Source organism: Patagioenas fasciata, chromosome 6 (assembly GCF_037038585.1).
Source record: "Patagioenas fasciata isolate bPatFas1 chromosome 6, bPatFas1.hap1, whole genome shotgun sequence".
Classification (NCBI taxonomy): domain Eukaryota; kingdom Metazoa; phylum Chordata; class Aves; order Columbiformes; family Columbidae; genus Patagioenas; species Patagioenas fasciata.
The window spans coordinates 45,226,243-45,247,207 of NC_092525.1; positions in this window are offsets into that span (position 1 = coordinate 45,226,243).

Below are 20,965 nucleotides of genomic sequence, written 5' to 3' on the forward strand. Positions count from 1 at the left end.
TTTTGTTTGGGCCTAATCCATAAGGTCTGATGGCTTTCCTCCTCATCTCAAGATGAATGTGGTAGAAAATATAAATCAAGGAAACCTCGTTTGGCCTAGCCTTGCCTTGCCTTGCCTTGCCTTATTTCCTTCTCATCCTGTTCTCTGTCCCAGCCTCTCTCACTAAGCCCTCGTCTGGCTGCATGTCTCTTCTTTCCTCTCTCCTTTTCTCAAACTCTCCTGCTTCCTGGCTTTCGTCTTTCAATTCCTCCATTTCAGTCCTGCAGCCCGGCACTACTTTTTCCTCTTGCCTCCCTTTGGCCTGCTCCCTTGGCTTTCTCCCTCTCTTCCATATCCTTCTTCCCGACTTGTCTCTTGGAGACTTTTGACCACTTTGGAGCCAAGTCTGGGGATGTTTTGAAACTTTTCAGAGGCCTCGCTTGTGACAGGGGGGACAGCAGGCAGTGACAGGCCCGGGGCTGACAGGCTCCCCCTCCCCTAGCGGGCGCTCGGCTCCCACACCCAGCTGACGTAGAACCTTTGTCACAATGCCCGCTACCGTGGTGAGGATGCGGGCACTCTGCAGGTGACAGGGACCAAGCAGGACTTGCTGTCAGCTCAGCAATTGCTCAGTTCCCCAAAGAAGCTGAATTCTGCAAATTGCTGCTTTTGCTCTTGAAATGATGTCATCAGGTGGGTGTTTTGGTGTAATACACTGAAAACCAGAGCAGAAATGCTGAAATATTCCCATGATATGCATGGTCTCTGCACCAAACCACCATGTCTCAGCCTAAGTATGTCTGCCGCTTGTTCTTTTGTACTGCCAGCTGATTGTGGAAGTACAGTATAAAAAACATCTTTATGGAGAGATCTTTCTGGTTTAGGCTTAGTCTAAGTGTCTCAAGTAGCCGGGGCTTTTGTTTGGGCCTAATCCATAAGGTCTGATGGCTTTCCTCCTCATCTCAAGATGAATGTGGTAGAAAATATAAATCAAAGAAACGTCCTTTGGCCTAGCCTTGCTTTGCCTTGCCTTTCCTTATTTCCTTCTCATCCTGTTCTCTGTCCCAGCCTCTCTCACTAAGCCCTCGTCTGGCTGCATGTCTCTTCTTTCCTCTCTCCTTTTCTCAAACTCTCCTGCTTCCTGGCTTTCGTCTTTCAATTCCTCCATTTCAGTCCTGCAGCCTGGCACTACTTTTTCCTCTTGCCTCCCTTTGGCCTGCTCCCTTGGCTTTCTCCCTCTCTTCCATATCCTTCTTCCCGACTTGTCTCTTGGAGACTTTTGACCACTTTGGAGCCAAGTCTGGGGATGTTTTGAAACTTTTCAGAGGCCTCGCTTGTGACAGGGGGGACAGCAGGCAGTGACAGGCCCGGGGCTGACAGGCTCCCCCTCCCCTAGCGGGCACTCGGCTGCCACACCCAGCTGACGTAGAACCTTTGTCACAATGCCCGCTACCGTGGGGAGGATGCGGGCACTCTGCAGGTGACAGGGACCCAGCAGGACTTGCTGTCAGCTCAGCAATTGCTCAGTTCCCCAAAGAAGCTGAATTCTGCAAATTGCTGCTTTTGCTCTTGAAATGATGTCATCAGGTGGGTGTTTTGGTGTAATACACTGAAAACCAGAGCAGAAATGCTGAAATATTCCCATGATATGCATGGTCTCTGCACCAAACCACCATGTCTCAGCCTAAGTATGTCTGCCGCTTGTTCTTTTGTACTGCCAGCTGATTGTGGAAGTACAGTATAAAAACCATCTTTATGGAGAGATCTTTCTGGTTTAGGCTTAGTCTAAGTGTCTCAAGTAGCCGGGGCTTTTGTTTGGGCCTAATCCATATGGTCTGATGGCTTTCCTCTCATCTCAAGATGAATGTGGTAGAAAATATAAATCAAAGAAACGTCCTTTGGCCTAGCCTTGCCTTGCCTTATTTCCTTCTCATCCTGTTCTCTGTCCCAGCCTCTCTCACTAAGCCCTCGTCTGGCTGCATGTCTCTTCTTTCCTCTCTCCTTTTCTCAAACTCTCCTGCTTCCTGGCTTTCGTCTTTCAATTCCTCCATTTCAGTCCTGCAGCCCGGCACTACTTTTTTGTCTTGCCTCCCTTGGGCCTGCTCCCTTGGCTTTCTCCCTCTCTTCCATATCCTTCTTCCCGACTTGTCTCTTGGAGACTTTTGGCCACTTTGGACCCAAGTCTGGGCATGTTTTGGAAACTTTTCAGAGGCCTCGCTGGTGACACGGGGGACAGCAGGCAGTGACAGGCCCGGGGCTGACAGGCTCCCCCTCCCCTAGCGGGCGCTCGGCTGCCACACACAGCTGACATAGAGCCTTTGTCACAATGCCCGCTACCGTGGTGAGGATGCGGGCACTCTGCAGGTGACAGGGACCCAGCAGGACTTGCTGTCAGCTCAGCAATTGCTCAGTTCCCCAAAGAAGCTGAATTCTGCAAATTGCTGCTTTTGCTCTTGAAATGATGTCATCAGGTGGGTGTTTTGGTGTAATACACTGAAAACCAGAGCAGAAATGCTGAAATATTCCCATGATATGCATGGTCTCTGCACCAAACCACCATGTCTCAGCCTAAGTATGTCTGCCGCTTGTTCTTTTGTACTGCCAGCTGATTGTGGAAGTACAGTATAAAAACCATCTTTATGGAGAGATCTTTCTGGTTTAGGCTTAGTCTAAGTGTCTCAAGTAGCCGGGGCTTTTGTTTGGGCCTAATCCATATGGTCTGATGGATTTCCTCTCATCTCAAGATGAATGTGGTAGAAAATATAAATCAAAGAAACGTCCTTTGGCCTAGCCTTGCCTTGCCTTATTTCCTTCTCATCCTGTTCTCTGTCCCAGCCTCTCTCACTAAGCCCTCGTCTGGCTGCATGTCTCTTCTTTCCTCTCTCCTTTTCTCAAACTCTCCTGCTTCCTGGCTTTCGTCTTTCAATTCCTCCATTTCAGTCCTGCCGCCCGGCACTACTTTTTTCTCTTGCCTCCCTTTGGCCTGCTCCCTTGGCTTTCTCCCTCTCTTCCATATCCTTCTTCCCGACTTGTCTCTTGGAGACTTTTGGCCACTTTGGACCCAAGTCTGGGCATGTTTTGGAAACTTTTCAGAGGCCTCGCTGGTGACACGGGGGACAGCAGGCAGTGACAGGCCCGGGGCTGACAGGCTCCCCCTCCCCTAGCGGGCGCTCGGCTGCCACACCCAGCTGACATAGAGCCTTTATCACAATGCCCGCTACCGTGGTGAGGATGCGGGCACTCTGCAGGTGACAGGGACCCAGCAGGACTTGCTGTCAGCTCAGCAATTGCTCAGTTCCCCAAAGAAGTTGAATTTTGCAAATTGCTGCTTTGCTCTTGAAATGATGTCATCAGGTGGGTTTTTGGTGTAATACACTGAAAACCAGAGCAGAAATGCTGAAATATTCCCATGATATGCATGGTCTCTGCACCAAACCACCACGACTCAGCCTAAGTACATCTTCCGCTTGTTCTTTTGTACTGCCAGCTGATTGTGGAAGTACAGTATAAAAACCATCTTTATGGAGAGATCTTTCTGGTTTAGGCTTAGTCTAAGTGTCTCAAGTAGCCGGGGCTTTTGTTTGGGCCTAATCCATAAGGTCTGATGGCTTTCCTCCTCATCTCAAGATGAATGTGGTAGAAAATATAAATCAAGGAAACCTCGTTTGGCCTAGCTTTGCCTTGCCTTGCCTTGCCTTATTTCCTTCTCATCCTGTTCTCTGTCCCAGCCTCTCTCACTAAGCCCTCGTCTGGCTGCATGTCTCTTCTTTCCTCTCTCCTTTTCTCAAACTCTCCTGCTTCCTGGCTTTCGTCTTTCAATTCCTCCATTTCAGTCCTGCAGCCCGGCACTACTTTTTCCTCTTGCCTCCCTTTGGCCTGCTCCCTTGGCTTTCTCCCTCTCTTCCATATCCTTCTTCCCGACTTGTCTCTTGGAGACTTTTGACCACTTTGGAGCCAAGTCTGGGGATGTTTTGAAACTTTTCAGAGGCCTCGCTTGTGACAGGGGGGACAGCAGGCAGTGACAGGCCCGGGGCTGACAGGCTCCCCCTCCCCTAGCGGGCGCTCGGCTCCCACACCCAGCTGACGTAGAACCTTTGTCACAATGCCCGCTACCGTGGTGAGGATGCGGGCACTCTGCAGGTGACAGGGACCAAGCAGGACTTGCTGTCAGCTCAGCAATTGCTCAGTTCCCCAAAGAAGCTGAATTCTGCAAATTGCTGCTTTTGCTCTTGAAATGATGTCATCAGGTGGGTGTTTTGGTGTAATACACTGAAAACCAGAGCAGAAATGCTGAAATATTCCCATGATATGCATGGTCTCTGCACCAAACCACCATGTCTCAGCCTAAGTATGTCTGCCGCTTGTTCTTTTGTACTGCCAGCTGATTGTGGAAGTACAGTATAAAAAACATCTTTATGGAGAGATCTTTCTGGTTTAGGCTTAGTCTAAGTGTCTCAAGTAGCCGGGGCTTTTGTTTGGGCCTAATCCATAAGGTCTGATGGCTTTCCTCCTCATCTCAAGATGAATGTGGTAGAAAATATAAATCAAAGAAACGTCCTTTGGCCTAGCCTTGCTTTGCCTTGCCTTTCCTTATTTCCTTCTCATCCTGTTCTCTGTCCCAGCCTCTCTCACTAAGCCCTCGTCTGGCTGCATGTCTCTTCTTTCCTCTCTCCTTTTCTCAAACTCTCCTGCTTCCTGGCTTTCGTCTTTCAATTCCTCCATTTCAGTCCTGCAGCCTGGCACTACTTTTTCCTCTTGCCTCCCTTTGGCCTGCTCCCTTGGCTTTCTCCCTCTCTTCCATATCCTTCTTCCCGACTTGTCTCTTGGAGACTTTTGGCCACTTTGGAGCCAAGTCTGGGGATGTTTTGAAACTTTTCAGAGGCCTCGCTTGTGACAGGGGGGACAGCAGGCAGTGACAGGCCCGGGGCTGACAGGCTCCCCCTCCCCTAGCGGGCACTCGGCTGCCACACCCAGCTGACGTAGAACCTTTGTCACAATGCCCGCTACCGTGGGGAGGATGCGGGCACTCTGCAGGTGACAGGGACCCAGCAGGACTTGCTGTCAGCTCAGCAATTGCTCAGTTCCCCAAAGAAGCTGAATTCTGCAAATTGCTGCTTTTGCTCTTGAAATGATGTCATCAGGTGGGTGTTTTGGTGTAATACACTGAAAACCAGAGCAGAAATGCTGAAATATTCCCATGATATGCATGGTCTCTGCACCAAACCACCATGTCTCAGCCTAAGTATGTCTGCCGCTTGTTCTTTTGTACTGCCAGCTGATTGTGGAAGTACAGTATAAAAACCATCTTTATGGAGAGATCTTTCTGGTTTAGGCTTAGTCTAAGTGTCTCAAGTAGCCGGGGCTTTTGTTTGGGCCTAATCCATATGGTCTGATGGCTTTCCTCTCATCTCAAGATGAATGTGGTAGAAAATATAAATCAAAGAAACGTCCTTTGGCCTAGCCTTGCCTTGCCTTATTTCCTTCTCATCCTGTTCTCTGTCCCAGCCTCTCTCACTAAGCCCTCGTCTGGCTGCATGTCTCTTCTTTCCTCTCTCCTTTTCTCAAACTCTCCTGCTTCCTGGCTTTTGTCTTTCAATTCCTCCACTTCAGTCCTGCAGCCCGGCACTACTTTTTTGTCTTGCCTCCCTTGGGCCTGCTCCCTTGGCTTTCTCCCTCTCTTCCATATCCTTCTTCCCGACTTGTCTCTTGGAGACTTTTGGCCACTTTGGACCCAAGTCTGGGCATGTTTTGGAAACTTTTCAGAGGCCTCGCTGGTGACACGGGGGACAGCAGGCAGTGACAGGCCCGGGGCTGACAGGCTCCCCCTCCCCTAGCGGGCGCTCGGCTGCCACACACAGCTGACATAGAGCCTTTGTCAAAATGCCCGCTACCGTGGTGAGGATGCGGGCACTCTGCAGGTGACAGGGACCCAGCAGGACTTGCTGTCAGCTTAGCAATTGCTCAGTTCCCCAAAGAAGTTGAATTTTGCAAATTGCTGCTTTGCTCTTGAAATGATGTCATCAGGTGGGTTTTTGGTGTAATACACTGAAAACCAGAGCAGAAATGCTGAAATATTCCCATGATATGCATGGTCTCTGCACCAAACCACCATGACTCAGCCTAAGTACATCTTCCGCTTGTTCTTTTGTACTGCCAGCTGGTTGTGGAAGTACAGTATAAAAACCATCTTTATGGAGAGATCTTTCTGGTTTAGGCTTAGTCTAAGTGTTTCAAGTAGCCGGGGCTTTTGTTTGGGCCTAATCCATAAGGTCTTATGGCTTTCCTCCTCATCTCAAGATGAATGTGGTAGAAAATATGAATCAAGGAAACGTCCTTTGGCCTAGCCTTGCCTTGCCTTGCCTTGCCTTATTTCCTTCTCATCCTGTTCTCTGTCCCAGCCTCTCTCACTAAGCCCTCGTCTGGCTGCATGTCTCTTCTTTCCTCTCTCCTTTTCTCAAACTCTCCTGCTTCCTGACTTTCGTCTTTCAATTCCTCCATTTCAGTCCTGCAGCCCGGCACTACTTTTTCCTCTTGCCTCCCTTTGGCCTGCTCCCTTGGCTTTCTCCCTCTCTTCCATATCCTTCTTCCCGACTTGTCTCTTGGAGACTTTTGGCCACTTTGGAGCCAAGTCTGGGGATGTTTTGAAACTTTTCAGAAGCCTAGCTTGTGACAGGGGGGACAGCAGGCAGTGACAGGCCCGGGGCTGACAGGCTCCCCCTCCCCTAGCGGGCGCTCGGCTGCCACACCCAGCTGACGTAGAACCTTTGTCACAATGCCCGCTACCGTGGTGAGGATGCGGGCACTCTGCAGGTGACAGGGACCCAGCAGGACTTGCTGTCAGCTCAGCAATTGCTCAGTTCCCCAAAGAAGCTGAATGCTGCAAATTGCTGCTTTTGCTCTTGAAATGATGTCATCAGGTGGGTGTTTTGGTGTAATACACTGAAAACCAGAGCAGAAATGCTGAAATATTCCCATGATATGCATGGTCTCTGCACCAAACCACCATGTCTCAGCCTAAGTATGTCTGCCGCTTGTTCTTTTGTACTGCCAGTTGATTGTGGAAGTACAGTATAAAAACCATCTTTATGGAGAGATCTTTCTGGTTTAGGCTTAGTCTAAGTGTCTCAAGTAGCCGGGGCTTTTGTTTGGGCCTAATCCATATGGTCTGATGGCTTTCCTCTCATCTCAAGATGAATGTGGTAGAAAATATAAATCAAAGAAACGTCCTTTGGCCTAGCCTTGCCTTGCCTTATTTCCTTCTCATCCTGTTCTCTGTCCCAGCCTCTCTCACTAAGCCCTCGTCTGGCTGCATGTTTCTTCTTTCCTCTCTCCTTTCTCAAACTCTCCTGCTTCCTGGCTTTCGTCTTTCAATTCCTCCATTTCAGTCCTGCAGCCCGGCACTACTTTTTTCTCTTGCCTCCCTTTGGCCTGCTCCCTTGGCTTTCTCCCTCTCTTCCATATCCTTCTTCCCGACTTGTCTCTTGGAGACTTTTGGCCACTTTGGACCCAAGTCTGGGCATGTTTTGGAAACTTTTCAGAGGCCTCGCTGGTGACACGGGGGACAGCAGGCAGTGACAGGCCCGGGGCTGACAGGCTCCCCCTCCCCTAGCGGGCGCTCGGCTGCCACACCCAGCTGACGTAGAACCTTTGTCACAATGCCCGCTACCGTGGTGAGGATGCGGGCACTCTGCAGGTGACAGGGACCCAGCAGGACTTGCTGTCAGCTCAGCAATTGCTCAGTTCCCCAAAGAAGCTGAATTCTGCAAATTGCTGCTTTTGCTCTTGAAATGATGTCATCAGGTGGGTGTTTTGGTGTAATACACTGAAAACCAGAGCAGAAATGCTGAAATATTCCCATGATATGCATGGTCTCTGCACCAAACCACCATGTCTCAGCCTAAGTATGTCTGCCGCTTGTTCTTTTGTACTGACAGAAGATTGTGGAAGTACAGTATAAAAACCATCTTTATGGAGAGATCTTTCTGGTTTAGGCTTAGTCTAAGTGTCTCAAGTAGCCGGGGCTTTTGTTTGGGCCTAATCCATATGGTCTGATGGATTTCCTCTCATCTCAAGATGAATGTGGTAGAAAATATAAATCAAAGAAACGTCCTTTGGCCTAGCCTTGCCTTGCCTTATTTCCTTCTCATCCTGTTCTCTGTCCCAGCCTCTCTCACTAAGCCCTCGTCTGGCTGCATGTCTCTTCTTTCCTCTCTCCTTTTCTCAAACTCTCCTGCTTCCTGGCTTTCGTCTTTCAATTCCTCCATTTCAGTCCTGCCGCCCGGCACTACTTTTTTCTCTTGCCTCCCTTGGGCCTGCTCCCTTGGCTTTCTCCCTCTCTTCCATATCCTTCTTCCCGACTTGTCTCTTGGAGACTTTTGGCCACTTTGGACCCAAGTCTGGGCATGTTTTGGAAACTTTTCAGAGGCCTCGCTGGTGACACGGGGGACAGCAGGCAGTGACAGGCCCGGGGCTGACAGGCTCCCCCTCCCCTAGCGGGCGCTCGGCTGCCACACCCAGCTGACATAGAGCCTTTATCACAATGCCCGCTACCGTGGTGAGGATGCGGGCACTCTGCAGGTGACAGGGACCCAGCAGGACTTGCTGTCAGCTCAGCAATTGCTCAGTTCCCCAAAGAAGTTGAATTTTGCAAATTGCTGCTTTGCTCTTGAAATGATGTCATCAGGTGGGTTTTTGGTGTAATACACTGAAAACCAGAGCAAAAATGCTGAAATATTCCCATGATATGCATGGTCTCTGCACCAAACCACCACGACTCAGCCTAAGTACATCTTCCGCTTGTTCTTTTGTACTGCCAGCTGATTGTGGAAGTACAGTATAAAAACCATCTTTATGGAGAGATCTTTCTGGTTTAGGCTTAGTCTAAGTGTCTCAAGTAGCCGGGGCTTTTGTTTGGGCCTAATCCATAAGGTCTGATGGCTTTCCTCCTCATCTCAAGATGAATGTGGTAGAAAATATAAATCAAGGAAACCTCGTTTGGCCTAGCCTTGCCTTGCCTTGCCTTGCCTTATTTCCTTCTCATCCTGTTCTCTGTCCCAGCCTCTCTCACTAAGCCCTCGTCTGGCTGCATGTCTCTTCTTTCCTCTCTCCTTTTCTCAAACTCTCCTGCTTCCTGGCTTTCGTCTTTCAATTCCTCCATTTCAGTCCTGCAGCCCGGCACTACTTTTTCCTCTTGCCTCCCTTTGGCCTGCTCCCTTGGCTTTCTCCCTCTCTTCCATATCCTTCTTCCCTACTTGTCTCTTGGAGACTTTTGACCACTTTGGAGCCAAGTCTGGGGATGTTTTGAAACTTTTCAGAGGCCTCGCTGGTGACAGGGGGGACAGCAGGCAGTGACAGGCCCGGGGCTGACAGGCTCCCCCTCCCCTAGCGGGCGCTCGGCTGCCACACCCAGCTGACGTAGAACCTTTGTCACAATGCCCGCTACCGTGGGGAGGAAGCGGGCACTCTGCAGGTGACAGGGACCCAGCAGCACTTGCTGTCAGCTCAGCAATTGCTCAGTTCCCCAAAGAAGCTGAATTCTGCAAATTGCTACTTTTGCTCTTGAAATGATGTCATCAGGTGGGTGTTTTCGTGTAATACACTGAAAACCAGAGCAGAAATGCTGAAATATTCCCATGATATGCATGGTCTCTGCACCAAACCACCATGTCTCAGCCTAAGTATGTCTGCCGCTTGTTTTTTGTACTGCCAGCTGATTGTGGAAGTACAGTATAAAAACCATCTTTATGGAGAGATCTTTCTGGTTTAGGCTTAGTCTAAGCGTCTCAAGTAGCCGGGGCTTTTGTTTGGGTCTAATCCATATGGTCTGATGGCTTTCCTCTCATCTCAAGACGAATGTGGTAGAAAATATAAATCAAAGAAACGTCCTTTGGCCTAGCCTTGCCTTGCCTTATTTCCTTCTCATCCTGTTCTCTGTCCCAGCCTCTCTCACTAAGCCCTCGTCTGGCTGCATGTCTCTTCTTTCCTCTCTCCTTTTCTCAAACTCTCCTGCTTCCTGGCTTTCGTCTTTCAATTCCTCCATTTCAGTCCTGCCGCCCGGCACTTCTTTTTTCTCTTGCCTCCCTTGGGCCTGCTCCCTTGGCTTTCTCCCTCTCTTCCATATCCTTCTTCCCGACTTGTCTCTTGGAGACTTTTGGCCACTTTGGACCCCAGTCTGGGCATGTTCTGGAAACTTTTCAGAGGCCTCGCTGGTGACACGGGGGACAGCAGGCAGTGACAGGCCCGGGGCTGACAGGCTCCCCCTCCCCTAGCGGGCGCTCGGCTCCCACACCCAGCTGACATAGAGCCTTTATCACAATGCCCGCTACCGTGGTGAGGATGCGGGCACTCTGCAGGTGACAGGGACCCAGCAGGACTTGCTGTCAGCTCAGCAATTGCTCAGTTCCCCAAAGAAGTTGAATTTTGCAAATTGCTGCTTTGCTCTTGAAATGATGTCATCAGGTGGGTTTTTGGTGTAATACACTGAAAACCAGAGCAGAAATGCTGAAATATTCCCATGATATGCATGGTCTCTGCACCAAACCACCATGTCTCAGTCTAAGTATGTCTTCCGCTTGTTCTTTTGTACTGCCAGCTGATTGTGGAAGTACAGTATAAAAACCATCTTTATGGAGAGATCTTTCTGGTTTAGGCTTAGTCTAAGTGTCTCAAGTAGCCGGGGCTTTTGTTTGGGCCTAATCCATAAGGTCTGATGGCTTTCCTCCTCATCTCAAGATGAATGTGGTAGAAAATATAAATCAAGGAAACCTCGTTTGGCCTAGCCTTGCCTTGCCTTGCCTTGCCTTATTTCCTTCTCATCCTGTTCTCTGTCCCAGCCTCTCTCACTAAGCCCTCGTCTGGCTGCATGTCTCTTCTTTCCTCTCTCCTTTTCTCAAACTCTCCTGCTTCCTGGCTTTCGTCTTTCAATTCCTCCATTTCATTCCTGCAGCCCGGCACTACTTTTTCCTCTTGCCTCCCTTTGGCCTGCTCCCTTGGCTTTCTCCCTCTCTTCCATATCCTTCTTCCCGACTTGTCTCTTGGAGACTTTTGACCACTTTGGAGCCAAGTCTGGGCATGTTTTGGAAACTTTTCAGAGGCCTCGCTGGTGACAGGGGGGACAGCAGGCAGTGACAGGCCCGGGGCTGACAGGCTCCCCCTCCCCTAGCGGGCGCTCGGCTGCCACACCCAGCTGACGTAGAACCTTTGTCACAATGCCCGCTACCGTGGTGAGGATGCGGGCACTCTGCAGGTGACAGGGACCCAGCAGGACTTGCTGTCAGCTCAGCAATTGCTCAGTTCCCCAAAGAAGCTGAATTCTGCAAATTGCTGCTTTTGCTCTTGAAATGATGTCATCAGGTGGGTGTTTTGGTGTAATACACTGAAAACCAGAGCAGAAATGCTGAAATATTCCCATGATATGCATGGTCTCTGCACCAAACCACCATGTCTCAGCCTAAGTATGTCTGCCGCTTGTTCTTTTGTACTGCCAGCTGATTGTGGAAGTACAGTATAAAAACCATCTTTATGGAGAGATCTTTCTGGTTTAGGCTTAGTCTAAGTGTCTCATGTAGCCGGGGCTTTTGTTTGGGCCTAATCCATAAGGTCTGATGGCTTTCCTCTCATCTCAAGATGAATGTGGTAGAAAATATAAATCAAAGAAACGTCCTTTGGCCTAGCCTTGCCTTGCCTTATTTCCTTCTCATCCTGTTCTCTGTCCCAGCCTCTCTCACTAAGCCCTCGTCTGGCTGCATGTCTCTTCTTTCCTCTCTCCTTTTCTCAAACTCTCCTGCTTCCTGGCTTTCGTCTTTCAATTCCTCCATTTCAGTCCTGCCGCCCGGCACTACTTTTTTCTCTTGCCTCCCTTGGGCCTGCTCCCTTGGCTTTCTCCCTCTCTTCCATATCCTTCTTCCCGACTTGTCTCTTGGAGACTTTTGGCCACTTTGGACCCAAGTCTGGGGATGTTTTGGAAACTTTTCAGAGGCCTCGCTGGTGACACGGGGGACAGCAGGCAGTGACAGGCCCGGGGCTGACAGGCTCCCCCTCCCCTAGCGGGCGCTCGGCTGCCACACCCAGCTGACATAGAGCCTTTATCACAATGCCCGCTACCGTGGTGAGGATGCGGGCACTCTGCAGGTGACAGGGACCCAGCAGGACTTGCTGTCAGCTCAGCAATTGCTCAGTTCCCCAAAGAAGTTGAATTTTGCAAATTGCTGCTTTGCTCTTGAAATGATGTCATCAGGTGGGTTTTTGGTGTAATACACTGAAAACCAGAGCAGAAATGCTGAAATATTCCCATGATATGCATGGTCTCTGCACCAAACCACCACGACTCAGCCTAAGTACATCTTCCGCTTGTTCTTTTGTACTGCCAGCTGATTGTGGAAGTACAGTATAAAAACCATCTTTATGGAGAGATCTTTCTGGTTTAGGCTTAGTCTAAGTGTCTCAAGTAGCCGGGGCTTTTGTTTGGGCCTAATCCATAAGGTCTGATGGCTTTCCTCCTCATCTCAAGATGAATGTGGTAGAAAATATAAATCAAGGAAACCTCGTTTGGCCTAGCCTTGCCTTGCCTTGCCTTGCCTTATTTCCTTCTCATCCTGTTCTCTGTCCCAGCCTCTCTCACTAAGCCCTCGTCTGGCTGCATGTCTCTTCTTTCCTGTCTCCTTTTCTCAAACTCTCCTGCTTCCTGGCTTTCGTCTTTCAATTCCTCCATTTCATTCCTGCAGCCCGGCACTACTTTTTCCTCTTGCCTCCCTTTGGCCTGCTCCCTTGGCTTTCTCCCTCTCTTCCATATCCTTCTTCCCGACTTGTCTCTTGGAGACTTTTGACCACTTTGGAGCCAAGTCTGGGGATGTTTTGAAACTTTTCAGAGGCCTCGCTTGTGACAGGGGGGACAGCAGGCAGTGACAGGCCCGGGGCTGACAGGCTCCCCCTCCCCTAGCGGGCGCTCGGCTGCCACACCCAGCTGACATAGAACCTTTGTCATAATGCCCGCTACCGTGGGGAGGATGCGGGCACTCTGCAGGTGACAGGGACCCAGCAGGACTTGCTGTCAGCTCAGCAATTGCTCAGTTCCCCAAAGAAGCTGAATTCTGCAAATTGCTGCTTTTGCTCTTGAAATGATGTCATCAGGTGGGTGTTTTGGTGTAATACACTGAAAACCAGAGCAGAAATGCTGAAATATTCCCATGATATGCATGGTCTCTGCACCAAACCACCATGTCTCAGCCTAAGTATGTCTGCCGCTTGTTCTTTTGTACTGCCAGCTGATTGTGGAAGTACAGTATAAAAACCATCTTTATGGAGAGATCTTTCTGGTTTAGGCTTAGTCTAAGTGTCTCAAGTAGCCGGGGCTTTTGTTTGGGCCTAATCCATATGGTCTGATGGCTTTCCTCTCATCTCAAGACGAATGTGGTAGAAAATATAAATCAAAGGAACGTCCTTTGGCCTAGCCTTGCCTTGCCTTATTTCCTTCTCATCCTGTTCTCTGTCCCAGCCTCTCTCACTAAGCCCTCGTCTGGCTGCATGTCTCTTCTTTCCTCTCTCCTTTTCTCAAACTCTCCTGCTTCCTGGCTTTTGTCTTTCAATTCCTCCATTTCAGTCCTGCAGCCCGGCACTACTTTTTTCTCTTGCCTCCCTTTGGCCTGCTCCCTTGGCTTTCTCCCTCTCTTCCATATCCTTCTTCCCGACTTGTCTCTTGGAGACTTTTGGCCACTTTGGACCCAAGTCTGGGCATGTTTTGGAAACTTTTCAGAGGCCTCGCTGGTGACAGGGGGGACAGCAGGCAGTGACAGGCCCGGGGCTGACAGGCTCCCCCTCCCCTAGCGGGCGCTCGGCTGCCACACCCAGCTGACGTAGAACCTTTGTCACAATGCCCGCTACCGTGGTGAGGATGCGGGCACTCTGCAGGTGACAGGGACCCAGCAGGGCTTGCTGTCAGCTCAGCAATTGCTCAGTTCCCCAAAGAAGCTGAATTCTGCAAATTGCTGCTTTTACTCTTGAAATGATGTGATCAGGTGGGTGTTTTGGTGTAATACACTGAAAACCAGAGCAGAAATGCTGAAATATTCCCATGATATGCATGGTCTCTGCACCAAACCACCATGTCTCAGTCTAAGTATGTCTTCCGCTTGTTCTTTTGTACTGCCAGCTGATTGTGGAAGTACAGTATAAAAACCATCTTTATGGAGAGATCTTTCTGGTTTAGGCTTAGTCTAAGTGTCTCAAGTAGCCGGGGCTTTTGTTTGGGCCTAATCCATAAGGTCTGATGGCTTTCCTCCTCATCTCAAGATGAATGTGGTAGAAAATATAAATCAAGGAAACCTCGTTTGGCCTAGCCTTGCCTTGCCTTGCCTTGCCTTATTTCCTTCTCATCCTGTTCTCTGTCCCAGCCTCTCTCACTAAGCCCTCGTCTGGCTGCATGTCTCTTCTTTCCTCTCTCCTTTTCTCAAACTCTCCTGCTTCCTGGCTTTCGTCTTTCAATTCCTCCATTTCATTCCTACAGCCCGGCACTACTTTTTCCTCTTGCCTCCCTTTGGCCTGCTCCCTTGGCTTTCTCCCTCTCTTCCATATCCTTCTTCCCGACTTGTCTCTTGGAGACTTTTGACCACTTTGGAGCCAAGTCTGGGCATGTTTTGGAAACTTTTCAGAGGCCTCGCTGGTGACAGGGGGGACAGCAGGCAGTGACAGGCCCGGGGCTGACAGGCTCCCCCTCCCCTAGCGGGCGCTCGGCTGCCACACCCAGCTGACGTAGAACCTTTGTCACAATGCCTGCTATAGTGGTGAGGATGCGGGCACTCTGCAGGTGACAGGGACCCAGCAGGACTTGCTGTCAGCTCAGCAATTGCTCAGTTCCCCAAAGAAGCTGAATTCTGCAAATTGCTGCTTTTGCTCTTGAAATGATGTCATCAGGTGGGTGTTTTGGTGTAATACACTGAAAATCAGAGCAGAAATGCTGAAATATTCCCATGATACGCATGGTCTCTGCACCAAACCACCATGTCTCAGCCTAAGTATGTCTGCCGCTTGTTCTTTTGTACTGCCAGCTGATTGTGGAAGTACAGTATAAAAACCATCTTTATGGAGAGATCTTTCTGGTTTAGGCTTAGTCTAAGTGTCTCAAGTAGCCGGGGCTTTTGTTTGGGCCTAATCCATATGGTCTGATGGCTTTTCTCTCATCTCAAGATGAATGTGGTAGAAAACATAAATCAAAGAAACGTCCTTTGGCCTAGCCTTGCCTTGCCTTATTTCCTTCTCATCCTGTTCTCTGTCCCAGCCTCTCTCACTAAGCCCTCGTCTGGCTGCATGTCTCTTCTTTCCTCTCTCCTTTTCTCAAACTCTCCTGCTTCCTGGCTTTCGTCTTTCAATTCCTCCATTTCAGTCCTGCAGCCCGGCACTACTTTTTTCTCTTGCCTCCCTTTGGCCTGCTCCCTTGGCTTTCTCCCTCTCTTCCATATCCTTCTTCCCGACTTGTCTCTTGGAGACTTTTGACCACTTTGGAGCCAAGTCTGGGCATGTTTTGGAAACTTTTCAGAGGCCTCGCTGGTGACAGGGGGGACAGCAGGCAGTGACAGGCTCGGGGCTGACAGGCTCCCCCTCCCCTAGCGGGCGCTCGGCTGCCACACCCAGCTGACGTAGAACCTTTGTCACAATGCCCGCTACCGTGGTGAGGATGCGGGCACTCTGCAGGTGACAGGGACCCAGCAGGACTTGCTGTCAGCTCAGCAATTGCTCAGTTCCCCAAAGAAGTTGAATTTTGCAAATTGCTGCTTTGCTCTTGAAATGATGTCATCAGGTGGGTTTTTGGTGTAATACACTGAAAACCAGAGCAGAAATGCTGAAATATTCCCATGATATGCATGGTCTCTGCACCAAACCACCATGACTCAGCCTAAGTACATCTTCCGCTTGTTCTTTTGTACTGCCAGCTGATTGTGGAAGTACAGTATAAAAACCATCTTTATGGAGAGATCTTTCTGGTTTAGGCTTAGTCTAAGTGTCTCAAGTAGCCGGGGCTTTTGTTTGGGCCTAATCCATAAGGTCTGATGGCTTTCCTCCTCATCTCAAGATGAATGTGGTAGAAAATATAAATCAAGGAAACCTCGTTTGGCCTAGCATTGCCTTGCCTTGCCTTGCCTTATTTCCTTCTCATCCTGTTCTCTGTCCCAGCCTCTCTCACTAAGCCCTCGTCTGGCTGCATGTCTCTTCTTTCCTCTCTCCTTTTCTCAAACTCTCCTGCTTCCTGGCTTTCGTCTTTCAATTCCTCCATTTCAGTCCTGCAGCCCGGCACTACTTTTTTCTCTTGCCTCCCTTGGGCCTGCTCCCTTGGCTTTCTCCCTCTCTTCCATATCCTTCTTCCCGACTTGTCTCTTGGAGACTTTTGGCCACTTTGGACCCAAGTCTGGGCATGTTTTGGAAACTTTTCAGAGGCCTCGCTGGTGACAGGGGGGACAGCAGGCAGTGACAGGCCCGGGGCTGACAGGCTCCCCCTCCCCTAGCGGGCGCTCGGCTGCCACACCCAGCTGACGTAGAACCTTTGTCACAATGCCCGCTACCGTGGTGAGGATGCGGGCACTCTGCAGGTGACAGGGACCCAGCAGGACTTGCTGTCAGCTCAGCAATTGCTCAGTTCCCCAAAGAAGCTGAATTCTGCAAATTGCTGCTTTTGCTCTTGAAATGATGTCATCAGGTGGGTGTTTTGGTGTAATACACTGAAAACCAGAGCAGAAATGCTGAAATATTCCCATGATATGCATGGTCTCTGCACCAAACCACCATGTCTCAGTCTAAGTATGTCTGCCGCTTGTTCTTTTGTACTGCCAGCTGATTGTGGAAGTACAGTATAAAAACCATCTTTATGGAGAGATCTTTCTGGTTTAGGCTTAGTCTAAGTGTCTCAAGTAGCCGGGGCTTTTGTTTGGGCCTAATCCATAAGGTCTGATGGCTTTCCTCCTCATCTCAAGATGAATGTGGTAGAAAATATAAATCAAGGAAACCTCGTTTGGCCTAGCCTTGCCTTGCCTTGCCTTGCCTTATTTCCTTCTCATCCTGTTCTCTGTCCCAGCCTCTCTCACTAAGCCCTCGTCTGGCTGCATGTCTCTTCTTTCCTCTCTCCTTTTCTCAAACTCTCCTGCTTCCTGGCTTTCGTCTTTCAATTCCTCCATTTCATTCCTGCAGCCCGGCACTACTTTTTCCTCTTGCCTCCCTTTGGCCTGCTCCCTTGGCTTTCTCCCTCTCTTCCATATCCTTCTTCCCGACTTGTCTCTTGGAGACTTTTGACCACTTTGGAGCCAAGTCTGGGCATGTTTTGGAAACTTTTCAGAGGCCTCGCTGGTGACAGGGGGGACAGCAGGCAGTGACAGGCCCGGGGCTGACAGGCTCCCCCTCCCCTAGCGGGCGCTCGGCTGCCACACCCAGCTGACGTAGAACCTTTGTCACAATGCCCGCTACCGTGGTGAGGATGCGGGCACTCTGCAGGTGACAGGGACCCAGCAGGACTTGCTGTCAGCTCAGCAATTGCTCAGTTCCCCAAAGAAGTTGAATTTTGCAAATTGCTGCTTTGCTCTTGAAATGATGTCATCAGGTGGGTTTTTGGTGTAATACACTGAAAACCAGAGCAGAAATGCTGAAATATTCCCATGATATGCATGGTCTCTGCACCAAACCACCATGACTCAGCCTAAGTACATCTTCCGCTTGTTCTTTTGTACTGCCAGCTGATTGTGGAAGTACAGTATAAAAACCATCTTTATGGAGAGATCTTTCTGGTTTAGGCTTAGTCTAAGTGTCTCAAGTAGCCGGGGCTTTTGTTTGGGCCTAATCCATAAGGTCTGATGGCTTTCCTCCTCATCTCAAGATGAATGTGGTAGAAAATATAAATCAAGGAAACCTCGTTTGGCCTAGCATTGCCTTGCTTTGCCTTGCCTTATTTCCTTCTCATCCTGTTCTCTGTCCCAGCCTCTCTCACTAAGCCCTCGTCTGGCTGCATGTCTCTTCTTTCCTCTCTCCTTTTCTCAAACTCTCCTGCTTCCTGGCTTTCGTCTTTCAATTCCTCCATTTCAGTCCTGCAGCCCGGCACTACTTTTTTCTCTTGCCTCTCTTTGGCCTGCTCCCTTGGCTTTCTCCCTCTCTTCCATATCCTTCTTCCCGACTTGTCTCTTGGAGACTTTTGGCCACTTTGGACCCAAGTCTGGGCATGTTTTGGAAACTTTTCAGAGGCCTCGCTGGTGACAGGGGGGACAGCAGGCAGTGACAGGCCCGGGGCTGACAGGCTCCCCCTCCCCTAGCGGGCGCTCGGCTGCCACACCCAGCTGACGTAGAACCTTTGTCACAATGCCCGCTACCGTGGTGAGGATGCGGGCACTCTGCAGGTGACAGGGACCCAGCAGGACTTGCTGTCAGCTCAGCAATTGCTCAGTTCCCCAAAGAAGCTGAATTCTGCAAATTGCTGCTTTTGCTCTTGAAATGATGTCATCAGGTGGGTGTTTTGGTGTAATACACTGAAAACCAGAGCAGAAATGCTGAAATATTCCCATGATACGCATGGTCTCTGCACCGAACCACCATGTCTCAGCCTAAGTATGTCTGCCGCTTGTTCTTTTGTACTGCCAGCTGATTGTGGAAGTACAGTATAAAAACCATCTTTATGGAGAGATCTTTCTGGTTTAGGCTTAGTCTAAGTGTCTCAAGTAGCCGGGGCTTTTGTTTGGGCCTAATCCATATGGTCTGATGGCTTTCCTCTCATCTCAAGACGAATGTGGTAGAAAATATAAATCAAAGAAACGTCCTTTGGCCTAGCCTTGCCTTGCCTTATTTCCTTCTCATCCTGTTCTCTGTCCCAGCCTCTCTCACTAAGCCCTCGTCTGGCTGCATGTCTCTTCTTTCCTCTCTCCTTTTCTCAAACTCTCCTGCTTCCTGGCTTTCGTCTTTCAATTCCTCCATTTCAGTCCTGCAGCCCGGCACTACTTTTTTCTCTTGCCTCCCTTGGGCCTGCTCCCTTGGCTTTCTCCCTCTCTTCCATATCCTTCTTCCCGACTTGTCTCTTGGAGACTTTTGGCCACTTTGGACCCAAGTCTGGGCATGTTTTGGAAACTTTTCAGAGGCCTCGCTGGTGACAGGGGGGACAGCAGGCAGTGACAGGCCCGGGGCTGACAGGCTCCCCCTCCCCTAGCGGGCGCTCGGCTGCCACACCCAGCTGACGTAGAACCTTTGTCACAATGCCCGCTACCGTGGTGAGGATGCGGGCACTCTTCAGGTGACAGGGACCCAGCAGGACTTGCTGTCAGCTCAGCAATTGCTCAGTTCCCCAAAGAAGCTGAATTCTGCAAATTGCTGCTTTTACTCTTGAAATGATGTCATCAGGTGGGTGTTTTGGTGTAATACACTGAAAACCAGAGCAGAAATGCTGAAATATTCCCATGATATGCATGGTCTCTGCACCAAACCACCATGTCTCAGTCTAAGTATGTCTGCCGCTTGTTCTTTTGTACTGCCAGCTGATTGTGGAAGTACAGTATAAAAACCATCTTTATGGAGAGATCTTTCTGGTTTAGGCTTAGTCTAAGTGTCTCAAGTAGCCGGGGCTTTTGTTTGGGCCTAATCCATAAGGTCTGATGGCTTTCCTCCTCATCTCAAGATGAATGTGGTAGAAAATATAAATCAAGGAAACCTCGTTTGGCCTAGCATTGCCTTGCCTTGCCTTGCCTTATTTCCTTCTCATCCTGTTCTCTGTCCCAGCCTCTCTCACTAAGCCCTCGTCTGGCTGCATGTCTCTTCTTTCCTCTCTCCTTTTCTCAAACTCTCCTGCTTCCTGGCTTTCGTCTTTCAATTCCTCCATTTCAGTCCTGCAGCCCGGCACTACTTTTTTCTCTTGCCTCCCTTGGGCCTGCTCCCTTGGCTTTCTCCCTCTCTTCCATATCCTTCTTCCCGACTTGTCTCTTGGAGACTTTTGGCCACTTTGGACCCAAGTCTGGGCATGTTTTGGAAACTTTTCAGAGGCCTCGCTGGTGACAGGGGGGACAGCAGGCAGTGACAGGCCCGGGGCTGACAGGCTCCCCCTCCCCTAGCGGGCGCTCGGCTGCCACACCCAGCTGACGTAGAACCTTTGTCACAATGCCCGCTACCGTGGTGAGGATGCGGGCACTCTGCAGGTAACAGGGACCCAGCAGGACTTGCTGTCAGCTCAGCAATTGCTCAGTTCCCCAAAGAAGCTGAATTCTGCAAATTGCTGCTTTTGCTCTTGAAATGATGTCATCAGGTGGGTGTTTTGGTGTAATACACTGAAAACCAGAGCAGAAATGCTGAAATATTCCCATGATACGCATGGTCTCTGCACCGAACCACCATGTCTCAGCCTAAGTATGTCTGCCGCTTGTTCTTTTGTACTGCCAGCTGATTGTGGAAGTACAGTATAAAAACCATCTTTATGGAGAGATCTTTCTGGTTTAGGCTTAGTCTAAGTGTCTCAAGTAGCCGGGGCTTTTGTTTGGGCCTAATCCATATGGTCTGATGGCTTTCCTCTCATCTCAAGACGAATGTGGTAGAAAATATAAATCAAAGAAACGTCCTTTGGCCTAGCCTTGCCTTGCCTTATTTCCTTCTCATCCTGTTCTCTGTCCCAGCCTCTCTCACTAAGCCCTCGTCTGGCTGCATGTCTCTTCTTTCCTCTCTCCTTTTCTCAAACTCTCCTGCTTCCTGGCTTTCGTCTTTCAATTCCTCCATTTCAGTCCTGCAGCCCGGCACTACTTTTTTCTCTTGCCTCCCTTGGGCCTGCTCCCTTGGCTTTCTCCCTCTCTTCCATATCCTTCTTCCCGACTTGTCTCTTGGAGACTTTTGGCCACTTTGGACCCAAGTCTGGGCATGTTTTGGAAACTTTTCAGAGGCCTCGCTGGTGACAGGGGGGACAGCAGGCAGTGACAGGCCCGGGGCTGACAGGCTCCCCCTCCCCTAGCGGGCGCTCGGCTGCCACACCCAGCTGACGTAGAACCTTTGT